General features: G+C 44.4%; 1 protein-coding gene across 4 annotated transcripts in view; it reads right to left on the reverse strand.

Annotated features, from left to right (window-relative positions):
* Positions 1–27,962, reverse strand: part of LOC112230876 (disabled homolog 2-interacting protein) — a 321,602-nt gene that overhangs the window by 56,498 nt on the left and 237,142 nt on the right. The window lies entirely within an intron of this gene.

Below are 27,962 nucleotides of genomic sequence, written 5' to 3' on the forward strand. Positions count from 1 at the left end.
CCATGTGCTCGCCAGAGGTAGCCTGACTGCCATTAGGTACCGAGATGAGATCCTCAGACCACTTGTGAGACCATATGCTGGTGCGGTTGGCCCTGGGTTCCTCCTAATGCAAGACAATGCTAGACCTCATGTGGCTGGAGTGTGTCAGCAGTTCCTGCAAGAGGAAGGCATTGATGCTATGGACTGGCCCGCTTGTTCCCCAGACCTGAATCCAAATGAGCACATCTGGGACATCATGTCTCGATCCATCCACCAACGCCACATTGCACCACAGACTGTCCAGGAGTTGGCGGATGCTTTAGTCCAGGTCTGGGAGGAGATCCCTCAGGAGACCATCCGCCACCTCATCAGGAGCATGCCCAGGCGTTGTAGGGAGGTCATACAGGCACGTGGAGGCCACACACACTACTGAGCCTCATTTGGACTTGTTTTAAGGACATTAGATCAAAGTTGGATCAGCCTGTAGTGTGGTTTTCCACTTTAATTATGAGTGTGACTCCAAATCCAGACCTCCATGGGTTGATAAATTTGATTACCATTGATCATTTTTGTGTGATTTTGTTGTCAGCACATTCAACTATGTAAAGAAAAAAGTATTTAATAAGAATATTTCATTCATTCAGATCTAGGATGTGTTATTTTAGTGTTCCCTTTATTTTTTTGAGCAGTGCATATATATATATATATTTGTTACTGTTCGACTAAAACAATCTCGGTCGACCAACAGCCTAACGACAAAACAATCGACCAGTCGATTAATTTGGGTCAGTCCTAGTACAGTGGTAAGGTATTCTGCCACTGTGTACTCTCTGTTTAGGGCAAGGTAGCATTCCAATTTGCTTTGGTTTTGGGTTTATTCTTTCCAATGTGTCAAGGATTTCTCTTTTTGTTTTCTCATAATTTGGCTGGCTCTAATTGTGTTGCTGTCCTGGGGCTCTGTGGGGTCTGTTTGTATTTTTGAACAGAGCCCCACAACTAGCTGGCGGGGTATGCTTCTCTAGTTGTTTTCTCCCTCCCTCCACGGACCCTGGCTAGTCAGACACATCTGGAACATAAATTTTCCTGACCCGATCCAGAATGACAGGAAGACCGAGGGAAGCACCTCCGACTCTTCAGGTGGAGCTTCACACTTCGGACTGGAACAAGCCCTAACACTCACTTCCATCCTGTCAGTGCTTTGACCTGTCAATCAACAAGGAATGCGGCCCTGTACCGGCCCCTGCTAGGGCCAAACATAGCGTGCGTCCTCTAACTCAAAGAGGAATAAGAGGAGGAATCCTCATGTGGCACCAGATGGGCCTCAGATAAAGTACTGCTCTGCTCTCTGTGTCAGACAGACAGACAGCTGGGTAGAGAAGAGAGTTTGGACACCAGTCAAACACGAACAATCACATTTTGTCTTTATTTTCATTGCGGCGCTGCTTCCAGATCTGCTAGATTGGAGTCGAGAGACAGAGAGACAGGGAGGGAGGTACAAAAACAGATTGTTGGGGAAGATGAAAAATGCAATGAAAGAATTTCGATCAAATGTTTATTTTTTGGGATGGTGTTTTTGTACGTTCCTCTGGGTGTGGAAGCAGAAAGGGAGACAATCTTGACTGGCAGACCATGCTGTGCTGTTTTTCATGGAATAGCCAAGAGGTTTTGGAGGATTATGTCTGGCTGGAGCAACGTGAGTTAGACAGGAAACATCTTTCAAAACACTCCACTACATCTACACGTCCTGCTCTTCAAAACAAACAGCACAACACATACAGGAAACAGCCATTGACGAAACACAAGATGACTTCCTCTCTCTCTCTTTCTCTCCACAGACATCACTCTATACGTGGGGAAATTAGAATGAAGGTGAACATATGAATACCAATATGAAATGTTTATTTTTTTAACAGGTAAGTTGACTGAGAACACATTCTCATTTATAGTAATGACCTAGGGAATAGTTACAGTGGAGAGGAGATGAATGAGCCAATTGTAAGCTTGGGATGATTAGGTGACCGTGATGGTATGAGGGCCAGATAGGGAATTTAGCCAGGACACCAGGGTTAACACCCCTACTCTTACGATAAGTGCCATGGGATCTTTAGTGACCTCAGAGAGTCAGGACACACGTTTAACGTCCCATCCAAAAGACAGCACCCTACACATGGCAATGTCCCCAATCACTGCCCTGGGGCATTGGGATATTTCTTTTAGACCTGAGGAAAGAGTGCCTCCTACTGGCCCTCCAACACCACTTCCAGCAACATCTGGTCTCCCATCTAGGGGCCAACCAGGACCAACCCTGCTTAGCTTCAGGAGCAAGCCAGCAGTGAGATGCAGGGTTGTTTTGCTGCTGGCAATGTCATCTGTATTGTATAGCAGTTTATTTGTATTATGTGATAGGTACCTCCACTACAACATAATAGTGCTATGAAAGAAGCTGTTAACGTGCATGTCAAATCAAATGCATTCTGAGAAGTGACGCTTATAGCTCCTGCATCAGAGTAGATTCCCTGTAATGTACAGTTGGAGTCGCAAGTTTACATACACTTAGGTTGGAGTCATTAAAGCTCATTTTTCAACCACTCCACACATTTCTTCTTAACAAACTATAGTTTTGGCAGTCGGTTAGGACATCTACTTTGTGCATGACATAAGTAATTTTTCAAACAAATTTTACAGATGGATTATTTCACTTATAATTCACTGTATCACAATTCCAGTGGGTCAGAAGTTTAGATACACTAAGTTGACGGTGCCTTTAAACAGCTTGGAAAATTCCAGAAAATGATGTCATGGCTTTAGAAGCTTCTGATAGGCTAATTGACTTCATTTGAGTCAATTGGAGGTGTACCTGTGGATGTATTTCAAGGCCTACCTTCAAACTATGTGCCTGTTTGCTTGATATCATGGGGAAATCAAAAGAAATCAGCCAAAAATTGTAGACCTCCAGAAGTCTGGTTCATCCTTGGAAGTAATTTCCAAACACCTGAAGGTACCATGAACATCTGAATAGACAATATTACGCAAGTATAAACACCATGGGACCACGCAGCCGTCATACCGTTCAGGAAGGAGACGCGTTCTGTCTCCTAGAGATGAATGTACTTTGGTGCGAAAAGTGCAAATCAATCCCAGAACAACAGCAATGGACCTTGTGAAGATGCTGGAGGAAACAGGTACAAAAGTATCTATATCCACAGTAAAACGAGTCCTATATCAACATAACCTGAAAGGCCGCTCAGCAAGGAAGAAGTCACTGCTCCAAAACCGCCATTAAAAAGCCAGACTACGGTCTGCAACTGCAGATGGAGGCAAAGATTGTACTTTTTTGAGAAATGTCCTCTGGTCTGATGAAACAAAAATAGAACTGTTGGACATAATGACCATAGTTATGTTTGGAAGAAAAAGGGGGCTGCTTGCAAGCCAAAGAACACCGTGAAGCACGGGGGTGGCAGCATCATGTTGTGAGGGTGCTTGGCTGCAGGAGGGACTGGTGCACTTCACAAAATAGATGGCATCATGAGGGAGGACAATTACGTGGATATATTGAAGCAACATCTCAAGACATCAGTCAGGGAGTTAAAGCTTTTTTTCAAATGGGTCTTCCAAATGAACAATGACCCCAAGCATACTTCCAAAGTTGTGGCAAAATGGCTTAAGGACAACAAAGTATTGGAGTTGCCATCACAAAGCCCTGACCACAACCCTATAGAACATTTGTGGGCAGAACTGAAAAAGTGTGTGCGAGCAAGGAGGCCTGGAAACCTGACTCAGTTACACCAGCTCTATCAGGAGGAATGGGCCAAAATTCATCCAACTTATTGTGGGAAGCTTGTGGAGGGCTACCCGAAACGTTTGACCCAAGTTAAACAATGTAAAGGCAATGCTACCAAATACTAATTGAGTGTATGTAAACTTCTGACCCACTGGGAATGTGATGAAAGAAATCCAAGCTGAAATAAATAATTCTCTCTACTATTATTCTGACATTTCACATTCTTAAAATAAAGTGGTGATCCTAACTGATCTAAAACAGGGAATTTTTACAAGGATTAAATGTCAGGAATAGTGAAAAACGGAGTTTAAATGTATTTGGCTAAGGTGTATGTAAACTTCCGACTTCAACTGTATGTGCGCCTTTTCATACTTCAGCTCATCCACAGATAACAACTAGCTTTACAATATCCCCAGCCCATCCTATCCTCTCCTCTCCATCCCCCAACATCATTTACTCACAGCTAACATCCTCCTTTGTCCTTGAGAATCCTCTCTCTCTCTCTCTCTCTCTCTCTCTCTCTCTCTCTCTCTCTCTCTCTCTCTCTCTCTCTCTCTCTCTCTCTCTCTCTCTCTCTCTCTCTCTCTCTCTCTCTCTCTCTCTCTCTCTCTCTCTCTCTCTCTCTCTCTCTCTCTCTCTCTCTCTCTCTCTCTCTCTCTCGGTCTCTCTCTCTCTCTCTCTCTCTCTCTCTCTCTCTCTCTCACGGACAGGGTGGGGAGTCTCGTCTCCTCCTCCTCCTCTCTGTCTCCAGTCCTCTGGGTTCTATTCTGTCCATGTAAATATTTCAGAGGCAGAGCAGGAATAGAGCAGAGAAGCCTTATTTCCCCCAGCCAGAATATTCCCTCTGACTCGCAGAGAGAGGTTAGTGCATAAATACAGAAAGGCTGTGTATGGAGAGATACTATAAAAAGAGGAAACCAATTTTATATACAAGAACATGCACCCAGAGACAAAGATGTGTGTACACACACACACACAAAAGCCCACACACACACCCTTGTATCTCTATCTGTCGTTGAGCAGTGTGTGACGTTGAGATGCATGGTTGTACAGTGAGTAATCAGCGAGCGGGGGTTGGCCATGGCCCGGCTCCATTCCACCGTCTTATCGATCGGCCTGAATGGCCGTCTGTTTTCTTCTCAAAATACACTGATGATTCACTTAGTAGGCAGCCTTTCCACCGGCCTCGCCACGCCCTGTCCAGCCCTAACTACCCAGCCCAGAGCCCACCGTCACACTATCCAGTCCGGAGCAGGCCTGGGTCGATGGAAACCTGGTTAGGAGAGAGGAGTAATACACTCTAAGAGGTTTTGAAACTACCCGGCCAGAGTCTGCATCCTGTTTCTCTGTTGTAGTAAACGATCAGACTGAGTTTCTGGTAGGAACCCAAATCGCTCTGGGCCACAGAGGCGTCAGGGCACTTAAGGAGTAACACCACGCTGGCTGACTGAGTGCTCCACCAGGGACTGTAGATACATTCGACAGCTAACCAACTGTAAATAGGTGGGTAAAGTACTGCAGAGAGAAATAACCCAGAGAGAATAATCACTCCACCCGATAACTCAGAAAACCACGACACCATCAAAACAACAACCATGCTTTACCACCCGACTGTCCAACAAGAGACACTTTGGTCGTATCAATTGGCTGTCGCTCGTCGAAAGCAGAAAAAAAGGGACGAGAGCAGCAAGGCAGTCGGCCGGCCGGTCTGATGAACAGAGCATAGTTAACTCTGTGGCTTACAGCAGCAGCCGGACTGGACCCTCTGTTGACATGGCACTCTGCTTTCGGCCTAGCAACGTGTTTCACATTTGATAAATGCTTCTGCACACACACACACACACACACACACAACACACACACAGGGAGAGGATTTGGCCTCTCCTCTCATGTCAATATTTGCAGCACTGACTGTAGTGAACACAGAAATAATGCATACATACACAATGAATACAGGTAGGTTTCTATAAATCCCCTTGGCCCAAAAAAATGACGTTGGCAAACTCAATAAAGCCGATTGGCAAAGAGGTTGAGAACAGTGAGTTGATTAGTGTAAAAGCCAAGTTGATTGGGTATGAGGTGCAGAGAATAGAGATAGGATAGGACAGCTGATTAGGTATGAGATCCTGTGAACTGATTGGATAAGAGCTTCTCAGACTACAGAGGTAATTGGGTAATGGGTATGAGCTGTAGTGAGCTCCTCTATAGCGTATGCTGTGGTTGAAACCTCCAGCCAGCTAGCTAGTTGGCCATTGGTAAAATTGGGCATGCACCACAGCACAAACACTAACAGACAAATCAACGGTCACACACACACGTATGCAGGTACACACACAAACACTAACAGACAAATCAACGGTCACACACACACGTATGCAGGTACACACACAAACACACACGATTACAAAACACACACCAACAAAAAAGCGATTATTCACACACCCAGCCACACAGTAAATGTGCATTAGTCCCATTCGCCTTGACGTTGAGGCTGTCTTTGTAGCAGTATCAGACTGGCCGTCTGTCTGTCTGTCACGCCGCCATACAATCTGTCACAGGCTCCATCTCTCTCTCTCTCTCTCTGTTGGCCAGAACAGAACAGATGTGCTGTTTCCTCCTTCTCTCTGTTCAGATGGAATAATGAGTCCCGCAGGTCTCCTCACAACAGATCTCGGCACGGTGCTGTTTTGGCGTGTACGTTTTTTTGTTGACTCATCTCAAAGCGGTCATTTTTTAAATCGTTTTTATATGGATGCAAGGATGCTGATATTTGTGTGTCTGTGTGTGTCCACCTGCCAGCTGTCAATTGCAGTGAGAGAGAGAGAGAGAGAGAGAGAGATAACCGTCCTTCCTGCCTTCCTCCGACAACAGAACGGAGGGATCCTGTCAGGAATCACTGGAATGGAATGGAGGTTGTGTGTGAGCGGATCTGTTGACGGAACCACTGACGTCTAGATACGGACCTTAGAACCCGAACGCTTCTGTTAATCAGACAGACCAGATCCAACTCACTGTTTCAGACTGAGATACCTCAGGGAACTCTAGGGACTGAGAGAAGCTACGCAAATACACTCAAGACGAGACACTTTTCTCCTCAGTTGGAGCCATTGAGTTAATGCAGCATCAGCCATCCCAGGTAACTAAATGATGCCCCTTACAGTGGAATCTCTTCCCATAGAAGCCTCAGCCAGATATAATAATTACCCAATGGCCACCTGACACAATGGGTGGCCTTGATTGGTTTTGAAAGAGAGAGAGAGAGAGAGAGAGAGAGAGAGAGAGAGAGCGGGAGAGAGAGAGAGAGAACAGAGAGAGCAGGGGCGGTCTGGTGCTGCTGCATTAGTGCCATCTAGCCTGGTACCGACAGAGGAAGAAGAGAGGACCACGCACTCTCTCATTCTCTCAGAGGCTAATGCACACAAGACAAAATATGGGGATTACACCAGGGAGAGGGGGGGGGGGAAAACAGGTGCCCCAAGCAGCCCAGAACCAGACAACAAGGGATGAAAGACTTACTGTGCGTCTTCCCTTTCATGAGGAATAACAACAGCAAACACATCCTTTCTCTTTGAGCCTGCTGCCTGCCTCACTGAGAGGAGACGTGAAAGCCCGGATACTGTATGAGAAGAACAGCTGAACACAGAGACATGAATTAGTTCTAGCAATTGAGGGCTGTGACACAAAGAGACCAGGAAGATGTGTTGGCTGTAAATGACATCATCTCTCTGGCTCTGTATCGCTCTCTGCCAGGACTCTTTAGGAGCCCGTCGGGATACCTGGCTCACTGACTCACAGCAAAGCAGCAGTGCATTATGGGTAGTGCTGTCTGGGAGCTGAAGTCCTGTGGTTAAACAACATCTGCTGTGGATCCAACACAGCCGGGGCTTGGGTGCAGAGGTCACCAGAGGAAACCAAGCCACCCGCACACACACACACACAGATATAACACACACACAGATATGCACACACGCACCACACACACAGATTACTCTGACAGATCACGTTACATGCTGGGTGGGAGGTTTTCTGCGTATTCTGTGTAACACCTGCTATAGGACACAGTGGAATCTCTTCCCAAAAAGAGGACACAGCCTATTCAGCTGCAACTGTACAGCTGGTTGCCTCACAGACTGACAGCATGATGTCATGGTCCTCGTGGTTTTAAGTAGCAGAGCAGCTGTCCACTTCAACAGACCAGAGGATGAGCTGACCGGACCGGACCAAAGCGGAGCCGACCACCAGCTTATATTATTATGTCCCACTCCAGCGATGACCACTTTAGGAAATGACAGACAGATGATGAATAGAATATACCAAACTGTTTCCATGTGCTGAGAACGCGGAGTGGTGTTGCGGAACTAGCCAAAGCTATAATCATTTTGTGTGTGTGTGTGGACGTGTTTAACTATACTTGTGGGGACCAGTAAACAAACAGAAATATGACCAACGGGGGACATTTGGTTTGTTCCCACAAGGTCAAATGCTAATTCTAAGGGAGTTTGAAGGTTTAAGGTTACAATTAGTGTTGGAATTAGGTGTAGGGTTAGGAGCTAGGTTTAGGGTTAGGTTTAGGGTTAAGGTTTCGGGGTTCAAGTTAGGGTTAGGTTTATGGTTAGGGAATGTAGGATTTTGAATTTTGTGTCCCCACAAGGTTAGCTGTACACGACTCTGTGTCTGTGTGTGGCAGGGTGTCACAGTAAGCCCAGCAGGAGTAAAGAGGCCTTACAGATGAACTCCCTGACCTTCCGTGTTGCCACGGTAAATGGGATGCACGAACGAGGTCAAAGGTCAGGCTGATAAAGGACCCTTAATGAACCCATCAGGTCAGGGGTTAGAGGTCAACGAGGATGACAGTCAGAAGGAAAGCATATCCATTACGCCTTGGGAGACCTGTTTGGTTAGCCATTGCCGCTCGCCCCACTTTCCAGTCTTGACTTGTGAGACGAGCGATGCACCGTGTCTGGGAAAAACATGCGTATGGAATGAGCAGGAGACATGAGTGTGAATACCAGGCTCGATGAACTACATGATTAACAGGAGACCATCATGCATAGACATAGCCCCCCTGGCCTCAATGTGATCCCAAATACACAGCACGGTGCAAACAGAGGATGTGGAGAAAGAGAGCGCGAGATGGGGTAGAAGAACGTACCCTACGACACCAACTCAGAGAGAGAGACCGATTGGTTGGTTTCTAATCTCGCAGAGGAAGCCGCACGTTGGAGCAGGAAGTGTGCCCTCTGACCCACAGACCGCTGAGGGGCAGTAGCAACAGGGAGAGAGAAGAGAAGGAGAGAGTAGGGGAGAGAGGAAGTAAAAGATCCTCAGAAAGACAATGTCCTTGGTGTTGACCTCTTCACAGCCAAAGTTCATTTCTACCTCCTTCACCATATCCTCTCTGTTAATATCTAGTCAGACAATAGTGTAATGAGTGTTGTGCCTATTTATCAGCAGCAAATAATTTGACCACGGTTGATGCCATTCTCTTTAAAGTTTTAATTATTTTAAATAAGCTGTTATGGGACGGTTTTATTTACTATAACACTATTACTAATCACATTTATTGTAAGGGAAACGAAAACATACTACATGTGGCAGTAGGCCTTAAGAATAATGCAAAACATATCATTGACTCTATCCAGTGATGAAAACGAGTCCAGCCCACTGAATGAGTTGACAAATGGATGGAATGGGCGACAATTGGGCAAGTTACTTCACAATCTAATTTCAAATGAGGCCTAACTGAATGATGAGAATGAAGAGGTGGAATCCATTTAGAACCATCGCGTAATGATGAGTTTGTGTTGTGCCTATTTATCAGTGTTGGCCCTCATTTTAATCATTTGACTGCCACGCCTTGATATCATTCTCTTTTACGTTTTACTTTGTTAAAAGAAGCGGGTTACGGGACTGTTCGATTTACTGTAACTCTGTTGCTAATCACATTTGTTGTCAGGGAAACGAAAACATGCTACTGTTGCAGGAGAACAAACAAAGCCAGTCAGACTGCACAGCCTGCCCATCGAAAAGCTACACCCAAACTACCCGGAATCATTTCACGCATAATAAGAGTTAGCCTATAGACCAGACTAAATCGACGGTAATCTGATGAGTCACAATATTAGGCCTATCATTTGTCAAACTGTACATTAAGAGAAAGGTAGCATCACTTTATCAAATCCTCCTCCAGTCACACGCAGGTAAAACATGTTGATTTCTATATAGCATCAGAAAGAGCATATTCTGCCGTTTCTATGACACTTACCTTTGTCAAATAACTCTCAAAATTCGCGAGGGGTTCAGATCTATTTACAAAAACTTTTTCCAATAATATTTGTGCTGTCCCTGCATTCAGCACATGACCAGTCGCGCGGCAGCATTGCTCTGGCTACTAAGCAAAAACGAGTAACATAATAAACTGAACGTTTAAATATGCTATTTTGTGGTCAGTGGATGAATGGGTGATAGAAACTGACAATGGTGCATGTGACTTGAACTGAATGAACTGAATGATGAGGAGGGTGAAGATAGTGATCGAATTTTGACTGATCCGAATGATGAGGGTGAAGAGGATGATTGCAATTTAGAACAAAGGTGTACTGATGAAGAATTTTGGGCGTTGTGGGCGATCACATTATTTTATTATAAAAGGCTGGAAATGGTATATAATTTCATCTGGGAGAGTCAAATCAGACACTGAGTACAACTGTAGAACGGCCCTTGGAGTTGATGGAATCGTCCTTTAATTCATGGCCACTTGCTCAGCTGGGCCAGGGGCGCTTTAATTAGGTCCGACAGATCTCAACTTATTAAAAGGAGGAAATCGACCCCCCCGCCCGACCTCGCTGCTTTCTCTCCCTCAACTCCGTCTAATCCAGACATTCTGTGCGTCCATGAATCAATGTAAATCCCCCGAATCTGTTACCTTTCATCTGAACTACCTGTCGCGATCGGGAGAGTGGACCATCAGTTATTGTATATAGTTGTTACCGCGGAGCGCGGCTTGGAGCGCACGCTTCAAACCTATTGGGTTATGTCAACGGACAATGGTCATGGCCCTACAGATCATCACAGGCCAATTGTGCCATTGATATCTGGTTAATATGTAATGAAATGACATGTACATATGAAGACAAACCTGAAAGGATGAAATATGAAACGTCATCATTGTTTGCTGAACTGATCAATTCTGATATCAAAGTGATTATAGATGGAATAACGGATCACTGATCAATATATTTGCACGATCCTTCTCATGATTATGATGAATGGTTATGATCCTAAGTGACTCCATTCTCCATTCATATTGAATTCCTATGGAACCTTATTGCTGAATGACCTCATTCTGTTAATAACAAGAATGATTGTTATGATTTGATTGGATTGGATACATGTTATTCTGTTTCTTTTGTGATGCAGCACAGGCAAACTACCCAGTAAACATACCACTTTTTTGGTTAAAGCAATTCCTGCCTCAGTCTTATCCATTCCTCTTGTCATCGGACCCGTGACCTCCAGTTTACCTTCACTATTGTCGGTTAGGTTACTTGTGCAGCTACCCACACAGATTCCAATCATCTTTCAACAACATACAACGTGTTTAGTTCCCAATGGAAAGCCAAACGAAACAAACGGACACACTGACAGCATTGCAAATACTGCAGAATTTAGATGAGCTGGAGTCGGAGGGAGGACGGGATATTGAGCTTGAAGTCGATGTTGCCGATGAAGAGTCTTCATCTGATTCTGATGTTGACTTCGACCCGCCGCCTGTGATCCCTGAGCCTCGCCGCAGAAAAAGCCATAACAGAGACAAATAAGACGGTGATCCCCACTGCCACGGTTTGACAGGAGTCTGGGAGGGATGGCACGGTTTGGGTAGAAACGAGTGACGAGCTTAAGTGACATGCAGATGTTGCAGCAAATCGGAGATTGATTGTACTGTTGCTCTTGCGCACAGAAAAGGAAACAGTACGTGGGACATGTCTACGGACAAACTCAAAGCAGTTATTGAACTACTGTATGTCCGCGGGGCGTACGGTGTAAAGAGCATGGATGTGGGGTCATTTTGGTCTGATAGGTATGGGGTTGACTTTTTCCCCGAGAGCATGCCACGCAACCGCTTCAGAGAGAGCATGCCAAGCAAACCGCTTCAGAGAGACCATGCCACGCAACCGCTTCAGAGAGAGCATGCCACGCAGAGAGACCATGCCACGCAATCGCTTCAGAGAGACCATGCCACGCAACCGCAGAGAGACCATGCCACGCAACCGCTTCAGAGAGAGCATGCCACGCAACCGCTTCAGAGAGAGCATGCCACGCAACCGCTTCAGAGAGACATGCCACGCAACCGCTTCAGAGAGACCATGCCACGCCGCTTCAGAGAGAGCATGCCACGCAACCGCTTCAGAGAGAGCATGCCACGCAACCGCTTCAGAGAGAGCATGCCACGCAACCACTTCAGAGAGATGCCACGCAACCGCTGAGAGACCATGCCACGCAACCGCTTCAGAGAGAGCATGCCACGCAACCGCTTCAGAGAGACCATGCCACGCAATCGCTTCAGAGAGACCATGCCACGCAACCGCTTCAGAGAGACCATGCCACGCAACCGCTTCAGAGAGAGCATGCCACGCAACCGCTTCAGAGAGAGCATGCCACGAAACCGCTTCAGAGAGAGCATGCCACTCAACTGCTTCAGAGGGACTGTGCCACGCAACCGCTTCAGAGAGACCATGCCACGCAACCGCTTCAGAGAGACCATGCCACACAACCGCTTCAGAGAGAGCATGCCACGCAACCGCTTCAGAGAGCACACCACACAACCGCTTCAGAGAGAGCATGCCATGCAACCGCTTCAGAGAGACCATGCCACGCAACCGCTTCAGAGAGACCATGCCAGAGAGACCATGCCATAACCGCTTCAGAGAGACCATGCCACGCAACCGCTTCAGAGAGACCATGCCACATAACCGCTTCAGAGAGACCATGCCACGCAACCGCTTCAGAGAGACCATGCCACACAAGAGAGACTGCTTCAGAGAGACCATGCCACACAACCGCTTCAGAGAGACCATGCCATGCAACCGCTTCAGAGAGAGCATGCCATGCAACCGCTTCAGAGAGACCATGCCACGCAACCGCTTCAGAACCATGCAACCAGCCATGCCACTTGAGAGACCATGCCATGCAACACAACATGCCATGCAACCGCTTCAGAGAGACCATGCCCAGGCACCAGCCAACTTGACCCACACAACCGCTTCAGAGAGACCATGCCACACAACTGCTTCAGAGAGACCATGCCACACAACCGCTTCAGAGAGACCATGCCACACAACCGCTTCAGAGAGACCATGCCACACAATTATGCGACACCTGCGGCAAGTACACACAAAATAAATCCCATGAAAACTGTGTGCAGTGCAACCAATTTGTTTGTGGGGCTATCTCACACATAGCCCCGAAATTGTGTGCTGACTGTGGCCCCGAAGCATAAAGAGAAGACGAGATTGAGTCATGCATAAAGGCACGAGTATAAGAGCACAATACACTGTCCAATGCAATCAACAAATGAATGTTTTATATCTTGTCATGAATACATTTCCACAAATATTTCTTGATGCATTTCATCCTTTACGATTGTTCCTGCACTGGTGCTTTTGTTTAGGAATACGGCACATTACTTGCACCTGGCTGGTTATATTATTGTCTTTTACTTTCTAATATGTCAAAATAAGCTGGAACTGGAGTTTCTTAATTACTATAACTCTATTACTAATCAAATCTACAAAATAAAGTGGATCAAATGGACTACACTCAACTAAGCAAATAACTATTTTTTTTTAATATATATTTTTTTATAGATATATTTATTCATGCAATTACTAATTTCCAATAGTTTATGCACCATCTATCAAGCGTTGGTGCTTATGTTTGTGCGGGTTGATATGCATCGGATGCATATGCTAAAGGGGACACTTGGCAACATTCTCCAGTGGGTCTTGATAAGGCTCAAAGGCCAGCCTGTTCTAGTGTTAAGGAAAGGTGAGATATTTGCTTGTGTCTGACATACCGCTGGTGGCTTTGATTGACGGGTGCTTTTACGGGGGGTGCGTGTGTGAGTGCGCTAAATCTCTCTGTGGGCCTATGCACGGAGTGTAGAAATCCACTTGTTAAATCCACTTCAAATCAGTGGAGATGAAGGGGTGGAGATGGGTTAGAGAAGGATTTTTAAGCCTTGATACAATTGGGACATGGATTGTTTATGGTGCCATTCAGAGGGTGAATGGGCAAGACAAAAGATTGAAGTGCCTTTGAACAGGGTACGGTAGTAGGTGCCAGGTGCACCAGTTTGTGTCGAGAACTGCAATGCTGCTGGGTTTTTCACGCTCAACAGTTTCCTGTGTGTATCAAGAATGGTCCACCACCCAAAAGACATCCAGCCAACTTGACCCAAATGTGGGATTCATTGGAGTCAACATGGGCCAGCATCCCTTCGAAATGCTTTCGACAGCTTGTAGAGTCCATGCCCTGACAAATTGAGGTTGTTTTCAGGCCAAAAACAGAAATGTGACCCCCCCCCCGGTGTACACATACACACTCACACACACACAGGCATACATGATGACATATGCACTATGCACACACGTACAAATTGATTTTGTGTTGTATATATGTAATAGTAGAGTAGTGGCCTGAGGGCACACACTTCATGTGTTATGAAATCCATTGTGAAATATAATGCAATGTTTCTAATTGTATATAACTGCCTTAAATTTGCTGGACCCCAGGAAGAGTAGCTGCTGCCTTGGCATGGGGTTCCATAATAAATGGGGATCCATAATAAATACAATACCTTCTAAAGTGAAGTGGGCATTTAGAGGAGCCCTTCTACACTATTTAAATGAATGCAAATTAATCTCTCTATAGCCCGACAGTAGAGCGGTTTCAATAATAATTAGGAGATTGGAGACTCTTAGTATACACAGTGATGTTAAGCATGACTATGGGTTTTAACTAGGCTACTCCCTGCTGAGAGAGAGAGCGGTGTTTGTGTGTGTGTGTGTGTGTGTATGTGCGCGCAGAAAGAATGAAAAAAGAGGATGAGCAGAGAGGGACACAGTCAAATAACCACATTACATAATTGTTATCATGCAGAATTCAGTATAAGAGCTGCCGGGGAAAATATAAATGAGTTACAAACAAGTAGGCTGCTTACTTAAACTGTTACATAACAACGACATCCTTATACCAGTGCGAAGGGAACATAGCTGAAGGAAGGTATTTGGGGGTGGGGTTACTGCAACAACAACAAAAAGTGCTAATACAGAACTAGTAAAGGCCCATTGCACTACTTGAGTTTTGTTTGCCCGCGCTACAGTCGGCTATATCGGTTTGCTAATACAGGACTAGTAAAGGCCAAGTACGCTACTTTTTATATTTAAGGAGTGGTGCTGTTCAGTACTGTCAGCTCCCTTACATAGCCACTGGAAGTAGGGGTGCTGTACAGTACTGCCACCTCCCTTACATAGCCACTGGAAGCCACTGTCACCTCCCTTACATAGCCACTGGAAGGGGTGCTGTTCAGTACTGTCAGCTCCCTTACATAACCACTGGAAGTAGGGGTGCTGTACAGTACTGTCACCTCCCTTACATAGCCACTGGAAGTAGGGGTGCTGTACAGTACTGTCACCTCCCTTACATAGCCACTGGAAGTAGGGGTGCTGTACAGTACTGTCACCTCCCTTACATAGCCACTGGAAGTAGGGGTGCTGTACAGTACTGTCACCTCCCTTACATAGCCACTGAAAGTAGGATTGTTTATATATTATTATGATTTTTCAGGGGGTGCTGTAGCAATGTAAGGGAGGTGGTAGTACTGTAAGAAAATGAGATGAGAAAAGGAGGATGAAGAGAGAGAATGAGCTCCTTACAAAGTTACATGGCAATGGATAGGAAAGTGCTGAAGTAACTGATGCTTGCCTGCAATAAGCCAAAACGTTTTAGGCAGATAAAGTACGGCAACACTTACAAGGACAAACACCAGAGGATGGCTGAACTGGTATTCAGAGCAAGCTTTTAAGGTCTGTCTCTCTCCCTTTCTCTCTCTCTCACTTCTATTATATTCTATATATATATTCTTTTCTCAACATCAGAACTATTCTAGATCAAAACACAATAGTAAAACGATACAATTGACTAATAGCGATACATAAATAACAACATTATTACAAGCAATTTCCTTACAACAGTAAACTGAACTCTATGCTTTGATGTCTTGTTCTACACTACAGTCGATTCGCCCCCTGGCACGGAATATTTCCATCTACAAGTCTGAACGCGTCCGCGTCCCTAAAGCCCTCGTTCTCAACCCTTTTCCAACCAGTCTGCTAGACGTTTTCCTGTTTACCCGAAAACATTCCAAGTCCAGTAACTATATTCTCCAAGCCATAACCTAGCGACAATAATGTGTTTAGGCTACACATCCCTGGGGGAAAGAGGGCGGAGGTCGCAAAATCAAACCGCGCGCAACAACTGTATCCATCATCAACACACACCAGCCAAGTTTTTTTGATGAAAACATGAAGGCAAAATAAGATAAGAACACTTACGATTTACTAAAGAGGTGAAACATTGCTCCACGGAAACCCGCACGGATTCCCAAAAAACACACTACGCGCGCTAATTCCTTCGCGCGCTAATCGCAGTTTGTTTTCCGACTATTTTTGCATCCCTGGGAACGGGCCGCAGCCTGCCATTTGAGTTACCATGCACACCGACTCCGAATATAGGCTGCTGTAGTCCCGAGGGAGCGGTCTGCTCTTCCTCTCTCCACATCCCCTTTAAACAGATTTTAGCGCTCCTTTTCATGGAAAACAAAGCTGATGCGTATTGACAGTTTATTTCGGAGAAATAAAATAAATAGCATTTCATATATCAGTAGGCTACTTATTTTCTAATGTCCTGTAGCCTAGGGGGTAAGGGGTACACATCAATCATGACAAACGGATTAGTAACTTGGTTATGTTGCTACCAATAATTTAGTAATGAAGCACAAAAAAACTGATTTCACTTTGATAGGATTGTTTTATGACTGAGGACGCAGTATGAGTGATGGACATTGGACACCCAACTGAATTACTGAATCAAAGAAGCAAAAAATCACAGCCACGTGGAGGTGGGGTGCTTACCAAGGGTATGGAGAATCATACAGTCAATAGCACCCCCAACTACACAGAATACAGATGACATCATCAACCAAGTGTACTCCTTCAGAGTATGTTGCCCATGGATACAGATGTCAGTTTAGTGCTACCACTCCTAAGGGAAGGTAAACTGATCCTAGATCTGTGCCACCAATACAGTGGCAACCTGTCATTCAGGGCAGGTGGGGTTGTTTAATTACTTAAAAATCATACAATGTGATTTTCTGGATTTTTGTTTTAGATTCCGTCTCTCACAGTTGACGTGTACCTATGATAAAAATTACAGACCTCTACATGCTTTTGTAAGTAGGAAAACCTGCAAAATCGGCAGTGAATCAAATACTTGTTCTCCCCACTGTATGTATACTGTCTGTAGCTAAGAAAATAATCCTAAGTGTATGTTGTGTAGTAAGCTGTTAGGAGCCCACGTGCCTCACCCTAACAATTTTGCCTACTGTTCTGACTTGGTGGTTCACATGTAGCCTGTAGCCTGTTTTAGAGAAATGATTCATTGTTTACTATATGCCCCCTTTATTCATCCTATGGTTCTGACTTGGTGTACAGGGAAAATATTGTAAGAATGGCCTATGTTCTGAATTCCGTTGCTGTACATTGAAAAGTGCTGGACAAATAGTTATATTGGCTTAATCGAAATTACGGATTGCCTCTTATCCGTTTGTCGTACCCTTATGCAATAGTTTGTACATCTCAATTGTCAGTTGAAACCACATTTGTTTAAGCAAGTCAGCCATATCAGCTATGTTTTTAAAAGGCAGTAAATGAGGCTGAATTAACTGTTTCGCTGCCAGACAAGGCTCCGCTGATAGCCAGGTGTAGCAGTGGTAAGATGTTGGGACTGCTGTTGGGACTCTGCTGTTGGGACAGTTTTATGTAGGCCCTATGAGTTTGTGGGCACCGTTAGTCACCGTTATAGTGCAATTAACGTATTTTTCTGTGTTGTGTTGTGTAGTGGCTTTGCTGGCATGCATTAAAAAAAACTTATTTTGGGAGTTTGCCCCACCAAGATTGACATGCTAAAATAGTTTATAGCGCACTACTTGTGACCAGTACTGTCAAAAGAAGTGCACTATATAGGGAATAGGGTGCCATTTGTAGTGACTTCAAATGACAGAACACATACAGATGTTTGCACTCCCAGGAGGCAGAGAGCCTCCATACTGTTGAAATAATGATGCGCAAATTGAGCCAGTATTTCATGTAAGCGAGTCAGAGTTAATACAAGTACTGGTACTGTGCTCTCAAAATGTATACTAATTCCGTGGATGTGTAATGGTTTCTGCTTGATGTTACTGCAAAACCTGGTAGTGGAGAGGCACACTAATGATCCTGTAGACAGAGGGCCATAAAGTGTAAGAAAAGCTTAGCAAGAAGAGTCTGTGTCAACAGTGGACACGTAAAAGGTAGCTTAGGTGTAACCAAGGTGCTGGAAACCTTACGAAACAGTGTCCTTACAACAATAGGCAAGCAGAGAGGAACTCTAATCTGCCTCGAAGAACCCGAAACTGGAGGTTTGGTGTGTTGACTCCTCTGCAGTAGATTGGTGTAGCTTCTAATCATAAACAAACTGTCCAGGCTGTTGTTGTTGACCCCGGTGGAGCAAATGTCACATCTCAGTGGGCCATGTCCAAAATACCCATACTAGCACACTACATACTTAATTACTGCAGTGGGCTAAATTAGGGTCACGCAGATTGCTTCTTTGTAGTCTTAAACACATTCACTTTGAAACAAAAGTATACATCTCACACACATGGTTGTGGGCTTACAAAAAAAAAGAAGACACCTGTACCATGTCAGATATGGTGTTGAAATGTATTACATTTGGAGTTTGCATCCCAATATAACACTTTACGTAACATCACAGAAGGCTGAAATATTTATTTTAAATCATGTTTATTAATTAGGAAATTACGAAAAAATATTAACATTCCACCCATGAGGACACTAGGTAATTTGACTGCAGGAAATACACTGAAAACTATGTACTCATTGTCGAATACTATTTAGCACTTTGTTTTTAGTAAAAAAAGTATGCAGTATGCCACGGCAGCAACGCAGAGCGACTCCTGACTGGCTGAGTAGGTGGGGCGGTGCCGAGTGTGGTGTGGATTTGTCCAAATTCAACAGACATGCGTTTCATTAACCAGCCTGATAATAGTTCATTTCCTATTCAATTAATTTCTCTAAAATCTGAATAGAATAGGAATGGAGTTATAGGCCTACTTAGGCTGGTTATAGGCAGACAGCCACATTTGACTCACACGGTAGTAAACATTAAGCCCATCTATCCTATTTAAAAAGGACGGAAGACAGAAACAGCTCATTTGGTTCCATTTCAACATATGCTTTAGTGAAACTAAAGTGCTGTATATATATTAATATATAAATTCAATCAAATAGCCTAGTACACACACCAAAACCTTTCACAAGTTCAAATCAAAAGGCTATTGCACAGAACAATTTGGAAAGTCGGGTGTATTGCAAATTCAGAACCACTGGACAGCAACATAATAAACGAAAGCACTGATCATTGGGAACGAGATCAGAATGACTGCGAAGGCTTGATCCATACATTTAAAAAACAATAATAGGTAGCCTAAAAAATGTAAACAATCCTTAACTCAAATCAAAAAGGCCTGGTTGACATGACATAAACAACGCAGCCACATCCCGAGTCCCCGATGCCGACGCATTCAGAAATCAGGAGATGGTTTAGTATTTAGTTTAAAAGCTCTGACGAAGGCCAAGAGAACAATAAACTATTTTCAATGAGAAAATAGAAATCCACTTTGGGTATAAAAAAAGACGATGTAGCCTACGATGCGATACTCATTTTAAGGAGAACAAAAACTACTTAGCCTACATTTGAACACCACCGCAGATGGTTTGCTATTCCGCATCTTCCCAACTAAGTATCCCAGTTTTGTTGTTTGGCTATTTGAAGAGAACTAGGGCCTACCATTCACTGTCCACCTCTTCCAATGCATTGTGGAAAGGTGTGCATCGAATTCTTCTAGATAAAGAGCTGACATGAGCATAACATCCTGGCATTTAACCCATACTTGATTTTCTCAAATCCACGTACTATAAAACATTCTATTTTTGCATGCTGAGAATGCGCCATGCGCCATTCCGTTGTATCCCTCTATTAATTGATTTCGGGTGCACATCCCCGTATCTTATTGATCAGCTGTTGTCAAAGCCAAAATTATTATGACGTCCAAGCATTTAAAGTACACTCCATTTTCAAAATGTTGCATACTATTAAATGTTTTTTTAAATTTATTTTTATTTACGCATACTGAAATGGCCTACTATTCAGGGCGCAAGTATGGGTGTTCGGACACGGACAGTATCTTTGCTATTCATAGAGGAACACACAGTGGTTCTAAATAGACAGCCTGTTGTCTATTACCATGAATAACATTCACAGAATCCGAGGCACGATTGCACGCACACAAATATCTGTCTTCGGAATGTTAGCCTGAGCAGTGCTGTGTGTACACAGTGACGAGTGTGTGTAGATGGATGTGTGGTGTGTGTACATGGTTGTGTGTGTGTTTATGTGTGTACATGTGTGTGCATGCATGCATGCGTGTGTGTGTGTGTGTGTGTGTGTGTGTGTGTGTGTGTGTGTGTGTGTGTCAGTTTACACTAGAGGGAGGCAGGGGGGAGCATGTTGGGGCAAACAGACATAATAAGGGTCAGGAGGTAAGAGGAGAAGACATCAGGGAGCTAAGTGTCTGTTGGGAGTCCCCTAGGAGCCCCACCTCTAAGAGTTTATCTCCCTGGTTCCTGCTAACAGCTAACCTGTTTAACAGACAGAACACCACCCTGCAGCACTGACACAGAGAGACGGAGGGAGAGGGGGATGGAGGGAGGAGAGGGGGGAGAAGAGCTGTAAACAACAAATTCATTTCAGACTAGCGTCCATGGGCCTCCACTACAGGCAAATAGAGGGACAGAGAGAGAGATAGAGGGAGGAAAGAGAGAGACAGAGATAGATGGTTAGGAATAGTGTGTGTGTTTGTGGACGTGTTTAACTATACTTGTGGGGACCAGATGTCCACACAAGAATAGTAAACAAACAAAAATGTGACCTACTGGGGACATTTTGTTGGTCCCCACAAGGTCAAATGCTATTTCGGGGTGGTTTAGGTTTAAGGTTAGAATTCGTTTTAGGGTTAGGGTTAGGAGCTAGGATTAGTTTTGGGGTTAGGGTTAGGAGCTAGGGTTAGGTTTTCAGGTTAAGGTTAGGGATAAGGTTATGGTAAGAGTTATGGGTTAGGGAAAATAGGATTTTGAATAGGACTGAATTGTGTGTCCGCACAAGGTTAGTCCACACTCAGAAGAAAGGCAGGGAACATTTCACATCGTTGAACATTACTGCAGAGGAAGACCGAGGGACGGGAAATTATAGGGAGATTCACCCTGCAATAAAGAGGAGATTTGTCAGAAATAAACTGAAAGCATCTCCTCAGGCCACAGGGTCTCTCTCTCTCCTCTCTATCTTTCTCTCTCTCCCCATCTCTGCCTCCCTCTCAAATCAATTCAATTTAAGTGAAATAGATAATAAATGAAAGTGAAATAAACAACCTTTTTTTTTTTTACAGTAAACATTACACTCGCAAAAGTTCCAAAAGAATAAAGACATTTCTCTCCCTCCAATCCCTGCCTCCCTCTCTGCCTATATCTCTGGCTGCCTTTCTCCCTCCCTCCCTGCCTTCCTTCCTCTTTGGTGAGTTTGAGAATTATGCAACCCAACCCTTCTGCCTTGACAACTGCATTATCAGATCCCTCCTCCTCCCTCTGTCCCTCCTCCCCCTCCATCACCCTCTATCCCTCTCTCCATCCTCTCTCTGCCAAGCAGCTTACAGTAGCGCCCCACAGTCGAATAAAACACTTCAGACCCGTAACATCCATTCTAAAAAAAGAGCAAGTATGTGTGCATCTGTAGGGCTGATGGTACGTGCTTTCATCCACATTCACTCATTCCTATTTTTTTATTTTATTTAACTAGGCAAATCAGTTAAGAACAAATTCGTATTTACAATGATGGCCTACCCCGGTCAAACCCTACTGACTCTTTGTGTTGTGACCTTTGGGCGCCAGAGAGAGAGACCACAAATTCCAATTTGCTAAAACTCTTTAACATCATCCTCAGCTCTGGCATCTTCCCCAATATTTGGAACCAAGGACTGATCCCCGCAATCCACAAAAGTGGAGACAGAACAAAAGTGGAGACAGATTTGACCCCAATAACTACTGTGGGATATGCGTCAACAGCATCCTTGGGGAAATCCCCCGCATTATCATTAACTGACTTGTCTAGTTAAATTTAAAAAAATGTCTTTATTCTTTTTGAACTTCCGTGAGTGTCATTTTTACTGTTCATTTTTATTGCTTTACTTCACTTTCTTTGGCAATGTTAACTTATGCCAATTTATGCCATAACCAATAAAGCCCTTAAATTGAAATGTAATTAAATTGAGAGGCTATTGACAACACAGCTGTGCTCCATCAAGAGCACATGATTTTCTCTCATATCAAGAAAGAGCAACAGCCAGAACATGCAAAATGTGTCATTTAATGAAAGGCCCTGTCCTTCACACTACAGTTCTGTACATCCTCCAACTTTGTTATTCAATGACCTTTAAAACTAACTTTGTGTTGAGATGAAGGAAAGAAAGAGAAAGATTTGCAATCTTTATCTGACTAAGGGAGAGCAAAGCCTCATTAATGATTCATAATTAAACTGCAGCATTTAAAAATCAGATATTTAATCTCCCCAGGCGGTGATTGAACCTCACTTTCATCCGCTCCACATCCAAATCCTATAGCACTTAGCCAGCTAGTCCCGGTTAATACAACAACCAGCCTGTCTGTTGGTGTCCGTCTCTCTGTTTGGGTCTGTCTGTCTCTTCATCTTTGTGTGTGTGTGTGCCTTTCCACACACACACACACACACACACACACACACACACACACACACACACACACACACACTGCCTGCCTGCCTGACCACCCCTTCCCCTGGAGATCCTTGCTCCGATCCCCAGTACTGTGGAACTTTAACCCCCAGCAGAGTGCTCCCAGCCTGGTTAGAGGAGCCCTCTGACCGCCCTCCTCCCCTCCATCTGGCCGAAGCACTGTGGATCCGCTCTGCTTCATCAGCTCTCAGTAAATCAATGGACATGACAGAGATGGGCTTTGACAGCCTAATTACAGAAAGTGGGAAGGATGGAGGGGGGACGGAGGGAGGGAGAGGGGAGAATAGAGGGAGGGATCAGGGATAAAGTGAGGGAGGGACTACAGAGAATTAACTTGATGTTTTCTCTCTCTATTCCTCATCGTTATGCTTTTCTCCTGGCCACCCATTGTGTCAGATGGCCATTGGGTAATTATTATATCTGGCTGAGGCTTCCATGGGAAGAGATTCCACTGTAAGGGGCATCATTTAGTTGCCTGGGATGGCTGATGCTGCATTAACTCAATGGCTCCAACGTAGGAGAAAAGTGTCCCGTCTTGAGTGTATTTGCGTAGTTTCTCTCAGTCCCTAGAGTTCCCTGAGGTATCTCAGTCTGAAACAGTGAGTTGGTTCTGTTTCCGTCTGTCTGATTAACAGAAGTGTTTGCGTTCTAAGTTCCGTATCTAGACGCCAGTGGTTTCTGTTGTCCTCTCACGACAGGAAGGACAGTTGCTTTTCTGTCATCTCTCTCTCTCGCTCTCCCTCTCTCTCTCAGGGCTTTATTATCATGGGAAACATATCAAATCAAATCAAATTTATTTATGTAGCCCTTCGTACATCAGCTGATATCTCAAAGTGCTGTACAGAAACCCAGCCTAAAACCCCAAACAGCAAGCAAAAAAAAGTAAGTAAAAAAGAGAAAATAAATAAACATAAATATGGGTTGTATTTACAATGGTGTTTGTTCTTCACTGGGTGTGGCAACAGGTCACAAATCTTGCTTATTTTTATTTCACCTTTATTTAACCAGGTAGACCAGTTGAGAACAAGTTCTCATTTACAACTGCGATCTGGCCAAGATAAAGCAAAGCAGTGCGACACAAACAACACATGGAATAAACAAACATACAGTCAATAACACAATAGAAAAAAAAGTCTATAAACCGTGTGTGCATATGAGGTAAGATTAGGGAGGTAAGGCAATAAATAGGCCAGAGTGGCAAAATAATTACAATTTAGCAATAAACACTGGAGTGATAGATGTGCAGAAGATGAATGTGCAAGTAGAGATACTGGGGTGCAAAGGAGCATAAAAACATTGATAACAGTATGGGGATGAGGTAGTTGGATGGGCTATGTACAGGTGCAGTGATCTGTGAGCTGCTCTGACAGCTGGTGCTTAAAGTTAGTGAGGGAGATATGAGTCTCCAGCTTCAGTGATTTTTGCAATTCGTTACAGTCATTGGCAGCAGAGAACTGGAAGGAAAGGCGGCCAAAGGAGGAATTGGCTTTGGGGGGTGACCAGTGAAATATACCTGCTGCAGCGCATGCTACGGGTGGGTGCTGCTATGGTATACCAGTGAGCTGAGATAAGGCGGGGCTTTATCTAGCAAAGACTTATAGATGACCTGGAGCCGGTGGGTTTGGCGAGAAATATGAAGTGAGGGCCAGCCAACGAGAGCATACAGGTCGCAGTGGTGGGTAATATATGGGGCTTTGGTGACAAAACGGATGGCACTGTGATAGACTGCATCCAATTTTCTGAGTAGAGTGTTGGAAATGACATCGCCGAAGTCAAGGATCGGTAGGATAGTCAGTTTTACGAGGGTATGTTTGGCAGCGTGAGTGAAGGATGCTTTGTTGCGAAATAGGAAGCCGATTATAGATTTAATTTTGGATTGGAGATGCTTAATGTGAGTCTGGAAGGAGAGTTTACAGTCTAACCAGACACCTAGTTATTTGTAGATGTCCACATATTCGAAGTCAGAACCGTCCAGAGTAGTGATGCTGGACGGGTGGGCAGTTTCTGGTAGCGATCGGTTGAAGAGCATGCATTTAGTTGTACATGCATTTAAGAGCAGTTGGAGGCCACGGAAGGAGAGTTATATGGCATTGAAGCTCATCTGGAGGTTAGTTAACACAGTGTCCAAAGAAGGGCCAGAAGTATACAGAATGGTATCGCCTGCGTAGAGGTGGATCAGAGAATCACCAGCAGCAAGAGCGACATCGTTGAATTTGTTGAGAATTTGTTCTTAACTGACTTGCCTAGTTAAATAAAGGTCAAATAAAAATAAAAATGTATACAGAGAAAAGAGTCTGCCCGAGAATTGAACCCTGTGGCACCCCCATAGAGACTGCCAGAGGTCCGGACAACAGGCCCTCCGATTATGGTACACTGTCTCTCTGTCTCTGTCTCCCTCTCTCTCTAACACGCAACATATTCATTCACATCAAAGTGAATACCTCTTTCACTTCATATTAAAGATGTTTTATCATTAGTACCAACAGCCCTCCTCTCATCCTGTTCTCCTTGTTTCTCCCTCCCAATCTCTTCACATCTATCATTTCAAAATGATAGGCTATTAAGAATGCACATCAAAATCTACACAATGGCACTCTGTCCTTTCATCTCTCTCATCTCCAATCCATTTTCTTTGCTTTCGTCTCTCCTTGACTCACTCTCTCTCTAATATCCATGTTCGCGTCGTCTCGCCCTTGCATATTCTGCCACTGTATGTGTAAGGTTGTGAAAATGACTTACGGCTCTTTCTCTCACTCTCTCATTTTCACACATGGCTGTCGGTTAGCGAGATCGCACTGTCTCTCTGCATTGGTAAACAAACGCACACATGCAGTCGCACTCATATACATGTACCCACAGTCTTACGAAACGCACGCACACACACGTGCACACATACACACACAAAGTAGGCACCTGGCAGCAGTTAAGATGTACAGCATCTCCTTCTGGTTACGATTAATGTGTGAGCTACTGACACACAGAGCTTTGTAGGCTACAGTCAGTATCCAGTGTAAACATACCTGTAACATATAAACGCAACATGTAAAGAGTTGGTCCCATGTTTCATGAGCTGAAATGAAAGATCCCAGAAAGTTTACACACGCACAAAAAGTGTATTTCTCTCAAATTTAGTGAGCATTGTAGCCTTTGTCAAGATAATCCATCCGCCTGACAGGTGTGGCATATCAAGAAGCTGATACAACACAATTCCACAATGTAGATGTCTCAAGTTTTGAGGGAGCGTGCAATTGTCATGATGACTGCAGGAATGTCCACCCAGAGTTGTTGCCAGGTAATTCAATGTTCATTTCTCTACCATCGTTTTAGAGAATTTGGCAGTATATCCAACCGGCCTCACAACCGCAGACCACGGGTAACCACGCCAGCCCAGGACCTCCACATCCGGCTTTTTCATCTGCAGGATTGTCTGAGGGGAGGGTGGGCGGGTGCTGAGGAGTATTTCTGTCTGTAATAAATCCCTTTTGTGGGGATAAGCTAATTCTGATTGGCTGGGCCTGGCTCCCCAGTGGGTGGGCCTATGCCCTCCCAGGCCCACCCATGGCTGCGACCCTGCTCAGTAGTGAACTCCATCATTTGTTTACTTCAATTGACTCGTTTCCTTATATGAACTATGACTCTTTGAAATTGTTGCATGTTGCATTTATAATTTTGTCCAGTATGTTTGGAGATAAACAACACTGCATCCAACTATGCTGCCGCTTAATCTGAATGGCAGCCAATCGCGATGATGATCGTCGGGAGGGCATCACAGACACAGCAGGCAACAAACAAACAGCACAACCAGCCAAGCTCTCCTCACCCCTCTGCTCTCCTTTCCTCTCCCCTCCTATCCTGTCCTCTCACGTTCAATTCAGAATTTCAGATATCTCTAAGCTAACATTTACCCAGACAGTCACTACACCAAAGAATGATTGTTCATTGTTGCCTTTAGGATCCATTGTTTGATGGTTATTCATTGCCTGTGTTGTCTCTTGTTTTATTACACCGAGGGATAATTAACGTTATCGTTCTGCTGTGCGTCTCTGGTATTTATTTATCTTTGATGAATGAAAACAAAACAATCACAACTTTGTGAGTGTCCTTATAATTGAACACCGTATATTAACAGTGCATTGGTACAATATTTGAAAAGATTACACAGTACTGGATGCAACAACAATATCAACAACAACACTATTATACAAACAATTTATTAGGAATAGGACACAAATATAATCCAACTCTAACTAGAATAGAGAATTGAACAAAGTACAACAAATAAATTGAATCAACATGAAACATGATTCCTCTGAATAAGAATCATTCCTATAGATTTATGTACATCACCATCTCTGAATTATACCATCCAATAACTCTAATATGGTATTTCTGAGAGATGATTAAAAAGACCTTGCTCTCTCTAAACAACAGACATAAAGACTGGGTGTATTGCTCAATTAGTAACAGACAGACTGGGGACGGAGAGAGAGAGGGAACAGACAGATTGGCGGTGAGCTCAACCAGTAACGGTAGCATTTCCCGTCATCTCCTCCTCTCCTCTCCTGAATGAAAGAGGCAGTGTCTCTGTAAATGAAATTAGCGGTCACTCTCGTCTCCAGCGGTATATGTACCGCTCTCTCTGTTCCCTTGCTAAGGGTCAAAGGGGCATCATGACAACGATATAGACTTCATACTGCCTATGGTTTCAGAACGGCAACCCAAATCAGCCACTGACCACCTAGCAGGCAGCGGGAGTGGTGGCCAGTCATCCGATTTCTGTTAGCGGGGCTGGAGAGGCTGATCTCTCTCTCTCTCTCTCTCTCTCTCTCTCTCTCTCACCATTTCTGTGGTAGAGCAGCACTGACACTGGTTCTCATTCAAACCCCAAGAGCTCAGGTCCTTATCAGACAGTGGGAAGGTGTTAGTTCGTTGCGACTAATATACAGTGCAGTAGATTAGTATGTCATTCCATAGCAAGAGTGC

Source organism: Oncorhynchus tshawytscha, linkage group LG33, assembly GCF_018296145.1.
Source record: "Oncorhynchus tshawytscha isolate Ot180627B linkage group LG33, Otsh_v2.0, whole genome shotgun sequence".
Classification (NCBI taxonomy): domain Eukaryota; kingdom Metazoa; phylum Chordata; class Actinopteri; order Salmoniformes; family Salmonidae; genus Oncorhynchus; species Oncorhynchus tshawytscha.